The following is a 19,589-nucleotide window of genomic DNA, read 5'->3' as shown; positions in this document are numbered from 1 at the left end:
CACTCACCGCAGACCCTCCGGAGAGACACCATTGTCAGGCGCAGTTCACCTGCACTTCGGTAAACCTCGCTCAATACGCTGAAATCCACCGGGCTTCTGCCTGAGCCACCGCTGCCTTTGCCTTTTGCGATTTCTCTGTTTTAACAATCGTGTTGTATAATAAAGTTAAGTTTTACTTTATCCGTATTTATTGTGTGAAAGACCCAGGTAAAACTATCATAGTGATTGCAAAGGAGAAAAAAGCCAGCCTAAATATTCAGGATGATTTTAATGGAAAAAAATTGTCTTCCTCTTCCCCCTTGTTTTTACCGAGGTAAAATAATTTCAGGCAGGAGTGGGGTTTTTTTGTTCTTGTTTTTTTTCTTTTTTGATTGCTTTGCCTTACATCTCTTTGTAGATCATCAATCTGGACTTCACTAAATAGTGGAACTTCTCTTTTGTTGAAGAGCAACTAATGAAGTGTTTTCAAAAAAGTATAAAATATACATCCTTATTTCTAAATTTTGCATTCTTTATAGTTTAAGAAATGGCTACCTGCTTTTTAAAATTAACTTTCGTAGAAAGGTGTACCATTTCACGTTACCATATTTGTTTTCAAAGCTAGGCCAACACTTGTCACTTGGTCACATACACGTCTGAAACAGATTGAATACTTTTCATATTTCACCGTTCAGAAATTATTGTGCTAGCAAGAATGGAAAAGCTAAGATTGTTGTATTCATTGTTTCTATTTACTGTTCTTGAGTAGTTTATTAATTTAATAGTCTTACTACAAACTTGATTTTAAACCTCATTTCCTAACAATGTACCATTGTGTAAAGAAAACTAAATGTGCTGGCCTGTGCTCAAAAAGTCAAACTTACTTTAGTGAGTACTGACATAAAAATTTTGAACACTAGTTTGTTGCAGTTTCTTAATTGCATAAAAGAGAGCATCATTTAGCTGCTTCTCTGCAGGGCACACTTGAATGAGGAACTTTCCTCTAGTCACAGTTTCTCAGAGCTGAAATATCTGCTTTCCCAAGGTTGTCGAGAGGGAAGTGGCTCAAAGAAAGGGAAAACTGGAAGAAAGGCTTTGGTTTGTTTGTTTTTACTTTCTTTTCTTGTTAAGTGGTAGCCTCTACCTCCTCCACCCTACAGAGCAATTTGTATGTTATTTAGTCCTTACAGTCTTCATTTTAAGCTTAAGCCTGCAAGTGTATCTATATACACAATTGTTTCACTAAACCTGATGGGATTGTTTGCATATTCAAAGTTACTTGGCATACTGGCAGAGACTTTAAAAAAAATCATGTGATATCTGGAACTGTTACGAGGTAGTTATTTGTGTGTTGTAGGTTCATGATTTTATCTTTTCCTGAAATGATTTGAAATATTGTCTGCTCTTGATTTGATAACAAAGATGTATTTGCTTATCATAGTCAAGCAGGAGACTACACTGTGAAGAATTTTATATTGAAATCTCATGCTATTTTTTAAGTTTTTCTGGGTCTGTAGAGTAGTGGTCAACAATTTTCTTCCAAACTTTCTATTTGGTCTGGACTGTTGAAGCAGTATATAAGGATGAGAAATTGTGGTTTTGTATTTCTCAATGGTTGTCATCTTAGACTGCTAAAATCAACACCGTGTCTGTGGTGTGCTGTTAAATATTTAAGCAGTCCTCTTGCACACAGCTTTATTTTTAGGATTTTTAGGTGCTGACTTCTTCAGTATCAGAATCAGATGATCTGTTTATAGGGAGCCTCTTCCCTGGTAATATGGGCATACCTGATTTGAGATGATTATGACCCTTACTCTTCACAGGTTTATACACCTGCTTAATTTACTCCTGCTCAGAATTTATGTTAAATTGAAGTAAACTTCTCAAAGTGTGCAGAGTGGATCATATGTAGGCCTGAGTAGGATGTTAATACAGTGTGTGTATGTGTATATATGTATAGACCCTCCATATTTCTGTATCTTTATATGGTGGTCTTGTATATAAATAATATGCATGTGGGTTCACATGTGTAAAACTTAATGCTATGTATAATTTAGAAGTTTATATTTCCTTATAAACATGTATTTGCATTTATTTACATTAGAGTACTTTAACTTTTGCACTTCAGATGCTGTTTAGATTTTAAATTTTGGTAGTGAGTGTAATTATAGTGATAATCTAATGTACATGATGTGAAAAATGGAATGAGCAAAGTGTGGGTTTTTTTCTGTATTTTCCATGAGAGACATTCTTTCAGAAATTTTATCCTGAGATAACTGTAAAGACACTTCCTTTACAGATCAGAAGATGAAATGCTACATACTGATTTCTGACATAAATTCTAACACATTTAAATCTGTTAAGAACTCTTCTGAAGACAATGAAATTTGATTCTTTTGAGTTTGTGTGTTTTGTTTGTCTTGCTTAGAACCAGTGATGTGAAAACCCTGAGACTTGTCAGTGTGGGGCTGGTTTTTTTTTTCAGTTAAAATGGAACTTTAGCATTTAAATGATGATGTAGTTGACAAGAAATGAGGATCAACTTTAAAATATATGCCAGTGTTTGACTTCTAGGCTGACTCCCCCACAAGAACAGTGGGAGGATATTGTAAAATATGATCTTTGTTTTCTGAAGACAAACACTATGAATTATTGCCCTTTTTGAATTAGCTGCACACAATAAAATCACTTCTCCAGGACAAAAGTGTAATGTAAAGCACACTTTAATTATATGGAATTACCATGTTACCAAGACTTTTTATACTAAAAAGACAAAGAAAGTAATCTTTATACAGCTTTTTAATACAAATTCATACAAGTTCAATTCAAAGGGGATATTAGTTATTACTTGTATTTTGTTTTTACTGAAATTCTTTGTCATCGTTATATCTCACGATGAGTTGGGGTACTCTAGTGACATTGCCAAGTTTTGCAAACTTTGAGTACATAATGCAGTGTTATTTGACGTGAGAATGTGTGCTTTATAAAATAGCCCTTAAGTCAGCTGCTAAGATCATGTGCTGGCTAGGCCTTCAGCACTTGAAGGCTTAGAAGTTGTAAGGAATGCAAAAATGATAAAACAAACACAAGAAAAAAAATTGATGAGAAACAGAGAAAGTTAAGATTTGAGCTGCATAGGCTGTGTAGTTTAGACTGATTTGTAAAACTAGTGTTGTAGATGGTTCAGTTGTTTGAATAATTCTGAAATTCTACTGTAGGGGGGGGAGGAAAAGTGATAAAAAGAGAGGCCATTTTGGGAAAGGACAAAAAAGAAAAATACTTGGTTCAAGTAGCATACTGCAACTGGAATACTGTGCCCAGAGTCATCTTTATGTAAGGTATCTGGTGTTTAATTAGGAGAATTGCTACAAATCAAATCAAGAGCCTTTTTAAGAGCATTCCTGGGAATTGAACCAAACACACTTAGGAACAGGTATGCATCCGCTTTTGCTTCTGGTTGTCATTATAAGGAAACTATAACTTATTCTTAAATAAATAGAAAAGGAAAAGAAAAGGAAAACAAAAATGAACTCAGTTTTATTTTCCCAGGCTGGAATCTCTAAACTTGTGGTCTGAGCAAAGAAAGGAGAAAACCTTTTCCAAAGGTTGATGTGAGAATGTATTTATCTTTTTCTGCAATGTTTTTAAGCAGTCATGGAAAACACGTGGGGTTTTGTTTATATGAATGATGGGGGTTTTGTTTGTTTCTGGGTGGTTTTTGTTTGGGTGGGTTTTTTGTTTGTTTTTCCCCCCAAACCTACACACTCTCCTAAAATAAACTCTTGTTTATTGTTACCTGGTGATAATGAAATCAATTCCTTTAGGGTGGGATTGGGACTCAGTAAATAGGGTGCTATAGAGATTTTTAGCTTCAGGATAAACAGAGAAACTGTGACAGGTTTTACCATGCTGACCAAAAGTCATATATCTTCATTCAAACATATGAATGTAAACATTTCATGTATTCACAACACTGTTGTCTTGTAGTCACAGTCTTTATATGTTCTAGAAAAGTTATTACAGATGTGGGGTTTATCTGTGACAGTTAAATTCTCACGGCGTTTTTACTGGTGTACACTGGTAACAAAGTGTTAATTTTTTTTTTTCCCCCGTAAAGTGAGTTTTTCTCAGCACCAAATGCTTTCCTATGCCTGTGTTATGGAAGTACTAAGTTGTTAAATAGAATTTGAGGAATGCAAGGTGCCTTGTCTTTATGCACATAAACATTTACCAAACTCAAGGGAGAGTTTTGATGTTTACAGTTTAATCTTTTATTGACTTTTCATTTTTTGTTCTCCACCCTGGAAACTGTAAGTTGATGCATGTAACATGAGTTTGTAGCTTAGTTACAGTTACTTTTGGACCATATCTGAGAATATGCTAGTAAAAACATAACTTCAGTGAAAGGGAGTAATCTGAATTAGTTTAAAGAAACTGGGCTTTTTAAGAAATGTTAACTTTGTTATGTAATCTGTCATGCATCCAGATAAGGAAAATGGGTCTTACACCACAAACCTGTGTAGAGGATTTGAGGATTTCCTAGCTAATGATTAAAGACTATTGAATGCATTGTAATAGAATAAAAAATAAGATGGAGCTCTAGATAGAGGACAGGCTTGTAACCAAAGCAGTTCACATCTTAATTTTTAAAGGAATTACAAAAGCAATGTGTTGATCTTGTGTTATTTCTACTGATGCTTTCCCCAGGAAATACATAATTTCCATAATGATTTAAAGAAAGTAGAAAATGAATAGGCATATGAGATGCTTCTCTCACTGCTCATGAGATTCAGCTCTGTTGCCTGTGAAAGGATGGAATTTGTTGAATGAAGTTGCGATGAAGTTGCAACATTTCCCAGACAGAGGTGCCATGTGGACATAGTATGGCGTGTGCTCAGTGAATTTGGAATACCCAAGGTCTGACTGTCTGTCCCATAGAAGACTTACTGGGTGTAAACCACGTGATGACCTGAGAAGGCCCTGAAAGCCCAGTGTGTCCTGAAGGTGCGATGGGTTTATGCTTGTACGTAGATGATCTCTGCTGTGGATTGTGTGAAACACCCTGGTATGTGTCAAATCCCTGTATGGCTTTGTGCAGACTTTGACAGTGATTTCTGGAAATCTCTCACAAATGTCTGAAACAATCTAGGTAAGAACAAGTTATTTTGTCTCCTCTGTGTTTGGAGAAATCTGCCTGTACGGTTACAATATGTTTATGCTCTGGTTACTTGCAAGGAAACAAACACACTTAGCGAAGTCTGTGTAGTGTTACTTTTGGTTTCTTATTTTTACTGTATTTTGTATATGAAACTATTTCAGTTAAAAACTTCTGCCAAATGTGTGTTTGCTTTTTTTTTTAGTGACTATGCTAGCAATTATTTTGAGGACATCTGTAGAACTTTTAGGATGTAGCTATGTAGAATTAAAAATTACAGTAGACACAACTCTTGGTCTCAATGTACTCAGTGTGTATCTCAAGCAACCTGTGATAAGCACATGCACTGTTTGTTGATTTTTTTAAAAATTACAATGGTGTAGGTCATCTCTGGCTTCTTGACTTTGCCCTCTGGTTGGCATCAGACGTGTTTATGTTGACATTATGTAATGTGGTTGCAGTTACACAGTTGCAATCAAGTATATAATTAAAATCTCTCTTTCAAGTGTTTGTCCAAAGTGTAGGTGACCTGTTCTAGAAAATACTTGATTAATCTTCCCTGCAGAAGAGTGTGGCTGTATATATAGTATACCTTTATGTACATCTTTAGTCAGTGCTAGCAGTTGACTTGTGTATGTCTCTTGCTGCTTGGAAGTAGGACTTACCTTTCTTCTGGAGCTACTACATGCTTTTTGCATACTGCCAATTTGTCATTTGTAAAGTCTTCCTTAGGGTGTGTTCTGGTAAAATCATAGAATGATTAGGGGTTGGAAGGGACCTTAAAGATCACAGAATGGGTAAGGTTGCTCAGAGTTGGCTTCCGGACTGCAAGTGTACGTTGGCAGCTCATGTTGAGCTTTTTGGTCCACAAGCATCCTGAAGTCTTTCTCCCCAGGGCTAGTCTTGATTCACTCTCTGCCCAGCCTGTACTTGTGCTGGGATTGCCTCGACCTAGTTGCAGGACCTTGCACTTGGCCTTGTTGAACTACCTGAGGTTTGCACAGGCCCAACTCTAAAGCCTGTCAGGGTCCCTCTGGACAGCATTCCTTCCCTCCAGCTTGTCCACTGCACCACACAGCTTGATGTCAGCAGCAAGCTTGCTGAGGGTGCTCTCAGTCCCATTGTCCATGTCACCGACAAAGATGTTAAAAATGTCCGTCCCAATACCGACCCCTGAGGAACATCCACTTGTCACTGCTTTCTGTTGGACATTGAGCTGGTGACTGCAACTCTGAGTGCTGCCATCCAGCCAAATTTTATCTACTGAGAGGTCCATCCATTAAGTCCACATCTCTCCAGCTTCCAGAAAAGGATGTCATGCAGGACAGTGTCAAATGCTTTGCGGAAGTCCATGTATATAATGTCCACTGCTCTTCCCTCATCCACTGCTGTTGTAAGCCCTTTGTAGAAGGCCACCAGATTTCTCAGGTATGATTTGCCTTTAGTGAAGCCATGTTAGCTGTCTCCATCACCTTCCTATTTTCCATGTGCCTTAGCATAGTGTCCAAGAGGAGTTCTCCATGATCTTGCCAGGCACTGAGGTGAGAAAAAAATTGTTTCATTTTTTTTATCAGACTTGAGTGTCACTTTTGCAGGGTTGATTGTAGAGGTTCTATTAGAAAGGCTACCTGAATTTTGTTATATGTCTTACTTGCTACAAAAGAATCTGCTCTGACATCCCCTTTGTTTACATTTTTCTGGCTTGTGGTTTTGGTATGAATGTCCTGGATTTTGCAGAGCAAATCAGATTTCTTCTACAGGCTTTCAACTTTTTTCTTCTTCATACGCTTTTAGTACTGCTAAATGAGCTCTTGCTTTTTGAGGCTTTTCTTTCAAGTATTTCTATCCAGGAAATGGTCTAAAATTTTGGCAGACATGTTGTCACTCAAAAACTATGGGTATGATTAAAATAAATTGTGCATATCAGCTTTTGATCTCTTAGAGTATAAAGTATTGATGTACACACCTCAAGTCAGCTACTTCATGAAGCAGATTTTTGCTTTCTAAATGCTCTTCTAGTTTTATCTGCTGAAGCACATGTAGGATTGGAAGGGTAGTATAATGTATCACACTATGTTGAGATAGTACTGTGGATATATTGCAGTGATTTATGCATAGGCAAAACATTAAGCATAAATTCTAGTGTATATCTCTGTTGTCCAGTTCCTCTTCCTCCACCTATTTGTGGCTTCCTTCTTCTTGTTCCTTGTATTTGTTTTCCTCTTTAGCTGAGGAAAACTTGGTCAAGAGGTAAGCTTTCACTTCTCCAACTATACAGTGCGTGTATTTGTGTAGTGATTTGTATCTCTTACATAGCTTGTTGTGTGTGCCTCTTCTGCAGTCAGAACCACATCAGAAACAGTATTACGACATTCAAGATAGAACATAGGTAATTATTTTGAAAAAAATGTACCTTTTTTTTTTTTTTTTAAATTAAGAAACATGAATGTGCATCATCTGATCTGGTTCTTGGCTGTTTCCTTAGTGAAGAAAAGAGGCATTTGGAGACTTTTATTATTGGTGGGCATAAAAAGGTCTTCCCAATGTGATTTTAGGCACAAGTTGTATACAAAGATCTACTAAGAAAAGCTGCAAACCGTGACCACAGTTGTGTTGACCTCTACCTTGTACATTTTGAAAAGCTGTATCTGAATGTATCCTGTGTAGTCTGAAAGCATCTTCTATTTCTTCTGTCTTCAAATTTTTTTTAAAAAAGTCGACCTTGTGAAATAATTATTTTCCCAAGTGTTAGAAATAGTTTTTGTCAACATCTTGCCAGATGCGAAAGCACAGGCAAGACCCAGCTGGGTCTGGGAGAAACATTCTGGCTATGACGCAATTTGTCTGAAAGATGCTTGCCCTTAAAAATGTCAACTTACCTATTGCCTGATCTTTCCTCCTGAGAAATCCCTTTACATAAAAATAGAAATTACTAATGTATGTGGGCCGTAGTGGTCAAGCATACTCTGCTCTCCCTCTTGGCAGCACTGTATGTCCTTATGTACTTTATGGGTGCTAGGCTAGGGTCTGTATTTAGGCTGAAACATTTCTGAAAGCCCCATAGAACCTTGGGCCGCAAAGTGTTAAACTTCTTAAATTGTGTTATTAATCCATGGAATGAGGATCTGTGGCATGTGGAACCTCACTGATAAGGAGACAACAGTATGAGCTGATGTTTTCTGTTTAGCTGTAATAATTTTCCCATTTTGCTGTAAGTTCAGCCCCTCCTGCATCAGCTTTTAAGGGTTGGGTTACAGATTTGCTGTCTGTTTATGTGACAGGACTTTAGGTGTGCTGACCACACTGTTTAATATTGTAAGTGCTGATCTTATCTCTCTGAGGGTTTCATGTTGCCACCCAAAATCAACTACATCTAGGAAAATGTGAAAATTGCATACCAGAATAATAAAAAGTGCATGTTACAGATATCTGAAAGGTTGAACTCATGCCTTTTGTTCTGTTGCATTTATTACACTTACCTCTAAATAAAAGGAATGCAGCAAAATATGTAGAATATGAGTAGGAGTCTGTTCAATTCCAAACCCACACAGTTTTCACTGCATTTTTTCCTAAAGAATTGGCTGTCCTACACTTAAAAAGAAAAAAACCAAGGTTGAGTGAAAATTGAAACAATCTGGTCTAAGTCTGTGTGTGCGGGGGTGGAGGGAATTAGGTTAGGGGAAGAGCTCTCTTGATTTTAAACTCTGTGATTTCCTGATTTCTGGAGGAAAATAAAATATTGCTGTCTGTATGTTATCCTTCTCATGTAGCAGTATGTCTGCAGGCCACTTTGTCACAAGGGGCTTGGTAAATCGTCATAGCAAGAGTTCAGGTAACTGTAACAGATTGTCAGGCAGAAAATACAGTAAAATCAAACACCTTGGAAAATAAAAACACTTGTCCTCTACATCTAGAAATGTCTCTCTAGTATATCTTTAATCTGTGTTTATTATCATGTATCATGCCATGTGGACTTCACCCAGAGATTGACACATTTTTCAAACCTTACAAAGAAATGCCAGTGTCCTGACCTTCAGTTCTTAAACTAGCTTAAATGATCATCCAATGTAAACCTACTCTTTCTTTCTTTCATTTGACTACTTTTATTTAGCAACTCTCACAAAATGGGGATGTTCTGAGCTGTATTCTGGTGCCAAATTGATTCTTGGACTAAGTAAGTACTTAAGAAGAGTTTACAAAGGTGATAGAGCTAAACTCTTCCAGCTGGTGACAGAGGCTGAAACCAAGAATAACAGAGTTATGGTTTGAAAGAGATTCAGGTTGGACATTAGGTAAAAAACTCCTTCCTAGGAGAGTAGTGCAGTATTGCAACAGGCACCCAGAGAGGTGGTGGAAACTTCATCCTTTGTTTTTGGACTTGGGTAAACAAAACCTTGTGTCGATGATAGTTCAGCTATAAGAGAGAAGTCAGACTAGATAACTTTCAGAGGTTCTGATGTTTCTGTGATTCTCAGAGAATGCAGTGAATATTTGTTTATATTTGTCCATTTGTTACATTAATGCCTAATAGATATTAGGTGGCCTGTAGTATAATAGGACCTTATTATATATTGCTATATTTTTGTATACAGGGAAGAAGTCCCTCCCTTCAGTACTTTGCAGTCAAGGTGTACTGGACAGCTGGTGATAGCACCACATCTTAAACTGCATGGAATCATATCTCAGCATATAAACCCAGCAGTTTATTTTCAGTATCGTTGAAAAAAACTCCTGTGAGAAATCCATCTTAGGCTGTGGGCAAAAGCAGAGTACTTCCTTAGGGAAGAATTGTAAATAAAAACCACACCAACCCTTCCCATATGAAATAAAGACCTCAAATCTTACAGATTAGACATAAAAAATAGTTAGAGGAATGGCTTGCTGAGTTATCTGTTGTTATGGAATGGTGATGGGTTGGTCTGTGCGGAGATTAAAGGAAGGATTGATACAATGAAGTTACATACTCATCTGCTGCAAAATTTGTTTCAAATGGAACAATGTGCAACTTTTCAAGGAAGGAAGATGATACACTGCTTGAGAAGTGAACCGGTAAGTACATATTTGATTTATCTGTCTTTGCAGGGAGGACACGTGCATGTTAGAGATGTTTTGCAGGACAGAAGATGCATTATTTAGACCCCACCTTGCTGTTAGGGCTTAGAGGGAAGACCAAGGTAACAGCCAAGCTAAAATTGATGTTTGTTGTATTGCTTCTTGTTTTAACTCCTCTTTCACCTGTGCTTCTTAACAGGCTCTTACTGACTGGTCACATTATGTAATTTAGGCATCTAAAGTTAATATCCTGGACTGGTAGACAGTTGAGTAAACTAAGGGCATGCAGTCCAAGCTAAAATTTGGCTGCTGATTTTTCAACATATTTTAATGCGCTGTGCCTTCACAGTTAGCACATATGTGCAATTGTATGTTTAAATTGAAGAATGTTAACACTTGGTAACATTCAGAGCACTCTTTCATACTGCACTCACACAATTTTGTTAAATACCTTGGTTTACCCAGAAGTAAAATCATTATTTTGTTTAAAAAGGGAAAAATAAATTTGTGTCAGTTTTACTGACAGTTGAAAAAGTCTCATTTTTTTGCGTATAATATAGCTAAGAGAGTTAAGTATGAAAACCCTTTTGAAGACTGATGTGTGAAACAGGAATTTTTAAACTTTTTTAAAGCTACTGAAAATCACACCTGTTTTTTCAAAGGTGGCCTAAGAACAAAAAACTTCATCTCATCAATCTAAAAGGTCAGCAAATATCTGCTTCCTTATTCAAGAGGTAAATAATCAGTATGTAAAAACTTGATAGAATATATTTGGAGATGAGGAAAAGATCTGAAGGGGAAAAAAACTTGTTTGTTGGTCTCACTGAAATACAGAGTACATCTCCATCAATTGCTGGTGAGTGAAGCTACATTGTTTAATTTAGAAAGCATATTTTTATTCTGTTAACTGAGTTTTTGAGTTATAGTGTCACTGTTTCCCCCCTTCTATTTAGCAGTACAAGAGAGATTCTGAAAACGACAAAAAATCATTATATAACAAGAGGGGCTTTCCAAAGAGCAAGTGAAACCTTAACTTGTATCTTTTGAATAGGAATGCTTAAAAATCTTTCACTAGTGTTGCTTGATTGTTATCCCCTTCTTTCCCTTATGTGTTTCAAAAAAAAAGAATGTCAGATGTCACTTGCCATGTTGAGAAGGTGCTTAAATGAGTATAGATAAACAATAGGACAAGACTTTAAAAAAAGCATTAAAACTGCACCTTATGATAACTACATTTATAAATATTAATAACTATTTTCTTTTAATCCAAGAAAGATGCTATTTTTTGATTCCAGAGTTTGCATTCAGATTCTTATGAAATGATGATCAACCAGCTCTGTGACAACTTGAAAATACATGAAGCTTTAAATTAGAATAATCTGTATTTTTGTTCTTTTTCTCGATGTCAGTGGGGGAATGGGAACAAATGACAGGTGAATTGGGTGGACACTGTTGAAAGAACTGGATCTTGGGTTTTTTTTGAGACTTAAGTTGCTTGTTATTCTTTCATCTCTGCCTTCTCATGCCCAGGGCTTTTTTCATATTAATAAGTTCAGTTACATTTGATGAAAAACTAGTAATAGCAAAGAAAACTTAGTTCTGTTTTTTCAGAGAGGCCAACATCTGGGTAAAACAAGGGGCCAAGTAACCTTACTGAAGATAGGCTGCCTTGGACTTCAGGCTTTTTAGTTTGGAGAGAATTCATATGGGATTCAAACATTGCAAGAGGCTTAAGCATAGAAAAAATAGTGTCAGAATTTACAAACTATTGTGAGACAAATACATTGGAAATCAAGCTTTATTATTACCAGGTTAAATGGATGCAAATCCTTGGATTTAGTTTTGCATTCTAATTTGCCTCAGCAGACAGCCCTAAAGAAGCTTGTTAGTAGGTTCTCTAGTTATATGTAAATTCTTAAATATTGATTGAATATTAATATACTTTCCTAAATTAGTTATTTGTTATAAATGCCTTTCATTACATCGCTGTGCTGCTGGGGGACTGTGCTGCTGTACCCAACACTGCATATTTACTCAGCTTACAGGACTGGCTCTATGGATAGTACAGTGATGCAAAGATGAAATATAACTTCTTGCAGGTTTTGATAGAGTTTTTGAGCTTTCCTGTGATACCTGCAGTGTTTGAAAGTTTAATTCTGAAATCAGTTTAGACCAACTGGAGGTCTAGAAAGAGTAGTCTTTCAAGTTAATAAATGATCTAAAAGTTCTACTAAAGATCTAAGTTAGTGATCTGTTCTAGGCAGTACTCTTAATTTTTACTGTCTTACGTTTAGGCTTCCCTCATTCCCCTGTCTACCCCCCAATGTACTTGGTATCTTCACTGGTATGTTCACTGAGTTTTAATTACTTGGGTTATGTATGATGTCAAGGATTTCTGAGTAGTGTTTAAGCCAGATACAGGGCTTCCAAGTGCAAATGAGGTCTGGTGCACTCAGCCCAAAGTGGCTCTGGATAGCAGTTGTGTGGAGAAAGATAGATAGATAAATGGCCACTGAAGATTTCCCTGATTGGGTGTTTTACTGCATGTGAACAGCATATTGGTAACTGTTTGTTCATGCTTTGAGGTAATGATCAACTGATAATATTTGTTAAATAAAAAAGGAAACCAAAAAGCATCGAGTACATACTTGTGGTGTGGGGAAGAGGTTTTTTTATTTTTTGGTTGAATTTTTCTTCAGGAAAAAGAAGTGTAGCACACTTGTTCGTCTGTTCTTAGTGGAATACGTATATATCTGCTCTTTATCTTCAGTTATGTGCCAGTTTGTAGTACAGCCAGGTAAGTGAGCTGCTATTGCTACAAAGACAAATTTCAGCTAGCAGCTCTAGAAACAGGACCATAATTTGGAAGTGGTTATTTGTCTTAGTAGATATTTGTTTGCTTCTGACAGGGGAAAAAAAATCTTTACAACACTTTACCTGTATTTTCACATTTCTGTTTCCTTGTGTGCAGGCTTGCTTATGTCGCACAGTTTCAAACACTGTTTATCTTCTATCTTCTGCTTTCTGAAACTACATTAATGTGTCTTTTCTTCTGCCAAATCTCTAACTAGTGACAAAATAGTGCTTTAAAAATTAATCAGACTGTTTCTGGGGGAATGAAAGAGTGATCTGCATGTAATCACTTTATCCAAAGAGAAAAGTAGTCAAACACATAAATTAATAGTATTTAGAAAAGCATAAGACTTGGAAATGTGTACGCTGCTGTATTTTGTTAAAAGTTCCTACAGCTCCTCAATTTTATTTTTCAACCCATTTTTAAAATGTATTACTACAAGTGAGTCAGATGTGACTCATAAATCTGAAGGCATATTGGATGTAATTTGTCTTGTGTTATTTTTCCTACGGAATATATATTGCAGTTTTTTCAAGTGTCACGATGGCTATGCTGACCCTTTTCTTAATAAAAATAATAATTTAAAAAGTCTCTATTTCACTGTAACTGACCAAGAAAAGAGCCTGAAGGAGTTAAGAAAAGATGATTAATTTCATATTTTTCCACATGTGTTTCCACTGCTTGGTTTTATATATGGATTTGAGTGAAGTTATGGATCGTCTGAAACAGTAGATTATCTTGTCTGGATTATGTGGAAATCAGTTGTATTTTCCCTGAAGAATGCTTGAACCTTACAGTTTTTTCAGTAAAATCTGGCAGAACTTTTTTTATACTAATGAAATGTGAAAAGATGCTAATTTTGCATGCTTTTTCAATGATATTATGTACAATCTCTCTAGTGGCCTTTTAAAAATAGATTTAATGTAATTAGGGTGTATCAACAGAAATCCATACATACGTATGAAAATTATAATGTGATCCTTCCTCCCCAAAATCAAGAAAATGAATATCAGTTTAATGAGCCTGAGGGCTACATGAAGACATTTCAATGACAACTTCTTATCCATCAGTAATATTCTCTGTAGGAGCTATGAAGTAAACAGGATGGTTGTTGAACAGTGCTTATTTAGGCAGCCTGGCATCTGCATCCTAAAACTATCAATCTGTCTCTCAGTATCCTAAGTGGTGTCCTTTTCCTATTGGACAAGATTCAGAAAAGTGTACCCTTGACTTTTGCTAAAATATTTAGGATGTCTCCAAGATCAGTTAGACTTTGCAATAAGATAGCAGGTGCAGATATTTTGTATATAGTAAGACATACTGTATTTCAGTTGAAAACTGAGTTTTTTTGTATTTGTGAGGTTGCTTCTTAAAAGGTTGGAAAATCGTTCTGGTTGAAAGCAGCAAGCTGGAGTGGTTTTCCAGTCTTCTGATCTAAACTGATTGGCATGTCTAAAAACATGCAGAAAATTGCCATGCTTTAATAGGATAAATTGGTTCATGTTTCGCATATATTGGACGCTTAATGATATAGCAGTAGAATGTAAATTTCAAGCCGTTGGTCACTTTATTTGTGCTTATAATCATAAATCTGAGCAAAAACTAGATACTCTGGAGTTATTGTCAAGCGTTTTGTTTTCATGATATTAGTATGCATGAATGCTTATGTAAAAGAGCATGCAGCTGAAAGGGTGTGCTTTTGCTCATCATATACTAAACCTAATTTGTTTGGTCTTTGTCTTCTGGAATGTGGAGGGAATCTGAACAAGGGTTCTAATAATTTCTGATTGCACCCATTTTTTTTTTTTTTTCTTCTCTCTCTAATTAAAAATGGAATTACAATTTGTGTGACCTTCTTGGGGTAATCGTGAAACAGAAGCTGTGTTGTCATGACATGAGAAATCAGTTGGGTAAGCAATGACCAATGCATTGCAAGAGGTAACTTAATTTGAAAAGTAGGGAGCAAGATGAGGAAAAATACCTGGAAATGTGTTTATGTTTTGGGAATATTTATAACTGAGAGCAAGGGCAATTTATTTTTTTGAACTACAGAAACTACAAAAATACGGGTCTAGGTTAGATAATGGTGCATTTTGGAGCATTTTCGTTTGTCTTTATGGAGAAAGGATTGTAGATAAAGAATTCTGCAACAAAATTAAAGATTCGGCTTACCAAATTAGTTTAGTTCAAAAAACCTTTACAACTCAATATGAGAAGCATAACTGAAGAGTATCAGTTACATTTCTATTTACATGTTTTTGTTAAGAGGATGTAATTTATTCCCATAGACAAGCATAAATATTACATTTCATGCAATGTACAATGTATAATTAAACTTAGAAATAGTATGCTAAAAAACATACAAGGAAGTGCTGTGCACTGTTTTAGTTCAGAAGGCATCTTGTGTTTTAATTTTGACTGTTTTTCCAAGGAGAACAAATTTGATTTAAACTGACTTGGAAAATGCTACACTTTTATCTCATTTAGAGTTTGAAGCTCTAGTAAAACTTTACTGTGACTTGACTTTACATCTTAAGAATATCATTATATTTAAAACAAGTCTCTTACTGTTTATAAACATGGTAATGTCCCCATTTCTCTCTGTAGCTGCCACAGATTTTCTTTTTCTGTTAGGAGGAGGATAGTCTCCTGCATTCCTTAAAGTAAATTAAGCAACAATAAAATAAATACTTGAGCCTGGATGGAAGTGGTCATTTAGATCTGATCTTGAAGCCTGGAGAAATAGTTGCCTGTGAACTTTTTAATTTGCCGTACACTTCCAGTGTTAGGTTGTTTTGTGTTTGTTTTTCCATCAACTGTTTGCACATGCATGCTTCTTGCATAGCTCCCTGAATGTCAGCCAGCACTTGAGGGCACTTGAGATTGTGTATCTGTTTCCTGGGGAACCTGAAATTTTTTCTTCTTTTACTTTTAGGATTCTTTTCGTGCAAGCCCAACAATTCTTTCAGAGCTGTAAAAATACTTAGATACCAGTTTTTTACAACTAACACGTGAGTGAGTTCTTACTAGTCAGTGCATGTGTTCCTGTAGCTGCAAGAACCAACCCTTGGAAGAAACAAATTTTCAGAGCCTCTCCCCAGCATTGGGTGAGTGAATAGGATTTTTGAAATGAAACCTAGGGAACAAGAACATAGTGGAATTTACTGACTGAAATAATGCATGAAGAAGTGTAGCCAGTTTTAAAAATTTTAATAATAATATCTGTTAATTTTATTTTTTAAACTTGAATAAGATACTCTATAAAATGTACAAACTGAGGTTAACCTTTGAAGAAATAGAAGACAATTAGGGCAGAGCTGTAAAGCTGTTGACATCTGGTTCTTTATGCAACATCTGTATCTGGAACCAGTTACATGCTATGTTCTAATTTACTTGCAATAGCAGAGCAGGAAGTCATGTTTGTACAGCTCACTGCACAAATACCTTAAAGTAGTGAATATCTAGTAGATTTAAAGTGATAGGTCCATGCTAGATGTTTCACTGGTAAAGAAAGCAATTCCCATTTATTTTTTTTTTTTTTTTCTAATGAACAGAAGATGAGCAGAATTGTCTCCAGAAGAAGAGCAGTATCGTGAACCTCAGTACTAGACTAAACCAAAACTTGAAACATACACAGTGCGATACAGATGTGTGTAAATTTTAGGGCTGTGGCTCTGGGGTTGACCTGGGACTGAATAATGAAGGAGGCTGTTGCCAACATGAAAATACAGAATCAGAGAATGTTAAGGGGTTAGAAGGGACCTTAAAGATCATCTAGTCCCACCCCCCCGCCATGGGCAGGGACACCTCCCACTAGACCAAGTTGTTCAAGGCCTTATCCACTCTGCCTTTGAGCACTGCCAAGGTCGGGGCATCTACAAACTCCCTAAGCAACCTGTTCTTGGTGTCTAACCACCCTCACAGTGAAAAATGTCTTTCTAATATCACTCTTAAGATTCCCCTCTTTCAGTGTGTACCCATTGCTCCTTGTCCTATTGCTACAGTTCCTGATGAAGAATCCTTTTCCAGCTTTTCTGTAGGTTCCCTTGCAGTACTGGGAGGTTGCTGTAGGTCTCCATAAAACCTTCTCTTTTCCAGTCCAATTTGTTGCAAATATCGAAGTGTATCTGGTGAATAAGGCAGGAAAAAAACTGAAAAAAGAGAAGAAATAATGGCATAGTTTATAAAGTTGCCATTTATATAATGACAAAGTTTATAAACTCATTTTTTGAGTTTGTATTTATCCCCACACCTGCTGCTAAATTGCTTTGTGGAGCAAGTCAAGTAACTTAAGTAATACTGCACTGTTGCTTTGTCTGCTCAATCCATGAGACCTGGCTTGCTAAAGTGTCAGAGCCTGCAGCTGCTACTTTAAGAAGTGCTTCATTTTGAATGAATTAAACACGATATAACAAATACAGACTTACTTTGCATGTAGGGAAGGAGCAAAAAGGAGCAAACAGTTGCCGCTTTATCTTCTTGATTACCCTCTGTTGCCCTTCATCTCTATAACCATGTATATATTTATATAACTATATGAAAAAGTATTTTCCCTTACTGTTCATGCTGTGGCTCTAACCACATCCCTTCCTTACATTTTGCGACGCAGAGGGTGTGCCACCTTAGTTTCTCAGTTTGCATTTGCTACATATAATGGGAAGTACTTTGGAAGGCAAACAAACGTGGAAGATCAAACTGGGCACAGGCAGCTTACTCTTCCTTGGACTAAGTTCCTGATAATTCACAGATCTAATCATATTTCTCATTTCATGTGCCTGTTATCGTGCCGATATTTTTTAAAATATTAATATACTCTAACAAACAGTATCATACAAAAGTAATTGAGAAAATTTTTTCAACTGTTATTTAAAAAAATGATCAGCATCTTCAAATAAGTTGCTCCATACTGTATCCAAACAGTAAAGAGAAAACAAACCAATTAATCCCAGACACGGATTGATGGAGGCATCACAAGTAGTATGATTGTAAGTGTAGTGACTCAGTAGAGTGGTCCCGCAGAGCAGATGGAGTTTTCATAGACAGCCTTAATTTTGGCACTTCGAGTTTTAAAATGTCTGGCTTTGCAAACTTAAACATATTTTTGTGTGTGTTCAGATGTATATACAGTTATACTGATTCAGAAACATACAAAGGGAATGGAAGTTATTTGTACCAAAGTCTGTGTGCTTTATCACTAGATTTGAAAAACTGAAATGCTTCTTACAGTTTGCCAATTGACCTAATAATCCAGAGAAATATGTGTAATGTTTTTGTTTTCATCCTGCAGCTGGTCATATCATCACATTCAGGTGATGAAATATTCTATGTTTAGAAAATATCTGTAAATGCTTAACATGTAGAGAAATTCTGAGATAGTAATGTATTTAAATATTTTTTCCAAACTGGTTTTGGGTAAGTAGTTCAGGTGATCAAACTTTGTTTTTCTTTTACTGGGTCATTTGTTGAACAGTATAGCAGAAGAAAAACAGTGCCAGAAAAAAGACTTTGTGATCAAGTCATACGGTTCTTACGAATTACATGCTATGTACATTAGTCAGATTCATACTCAGAAACAGTTCTAATTTGTACTTAGGTCCTCTAATTAAAAAGTATATTGTATGCATTTGGTTCAAGGGCACTAGTATCTTAAGTGAATGTATTTTATATAAAATTTTCTCCCAGTGTATCGTAACTAATGCTAATGAGCAGCATAGTAAGTTGAATTCAGCCTCATAATCTTAGGTCAAGTCCATCCATCACTCATTCCAATGATTTGAAACTACATGGTGCATTTAACTTTACTTCTTCTAGGCAATTAGATGTGTCGGCTGTCCCTTCTGCAAATCTCTGCAGGTCTTGGAAGTTTCTTTAAAATTGATCCACTGAGGCAAATACTTTCTGTACCTGGAATAAGGTTTAAAAAATTGCCTGCCTCATGAAGAATGTTAAATTTGGATGCTGTTATTGACATTCTCCTACTTAGAACATCTGCAGTAGGAGTTCTGTTTCCTTTCTCCTCAGTTGCCTTCACTTATTTTTGCTTAAGGGAGGAACATAAGAAATGGATTGAAATGACCATCACATTTGTAACTGTGGTGGTGAACAATTAAAATGTTTTGTTTGGGTCTTTAAATTTTATAAAATGATACCTTGTTTTTCTTCTGGTCTCCATAGTGCACCAATTTGCCTCTTGGACATAAGGATTTCAGTACATCAAAAATCTCGTGAGTCAGACTAGCTGTTTGTCTAGCCAAGTACACTGGTCTCCAGCAGCAATAGTTACGAGAAGCTCTTTAAGGAGGCCTCTCATGCCTGGTTCCCTCTTATGAGCTTATTTCTCATGCTGCCCCCTCAAGTCCCTATCATTTATTAGTGGTTTTAGAGGGCATATCCATTCTTATTTCAGGATCAGCTTTGAACCTGTGGTCCATTTGTTTGTGTAATATGTTTTTGATTGTTAATGCTTCTGCTTCCACACTTCACATAAATTCCAGAAGATCCCTGTATGATCTCTATAAAAAGAGCTTAGAAGTTTTCTGTACCCCTTGT

The 19,589-nt window shown here is 36.2% G+C and overlaps 1 protein-coding gene across 1 annotated transcript in view; it reads left to right on the top strand.

Annotated features, from left to right (window-relative positions):
• PRKD1 (protein kinase D1) overlaps positions 1–19,589 on the top strand; it is a 120,143-nt gene that overhangs the window by 746 nt on the left and 99,808 nt on the right. The gene's annotated exons all lie outside the window — the stretch shown is intronic.

Source organism: Corvus brachyrhynchos, unplaced genomic scaffold (assembly GCF_000691975.1).
Source record: "Corvus brachyrhynchos isolate BGI_N302 unplaced genomic scaffold, ASM69197v1 scaffold115, whole genome shotgun sequence".
Classification (NCBI taxonomy): domain Eukaryota; kingdom Metazoa; phylum Chordata; class Aves; order Passeriformes; family Corvidae; genus Corvus; species Corvus brachyrhynchos.
This window is presented reverse-complemented; position numbering and strand designations above follow the sequence as displayed.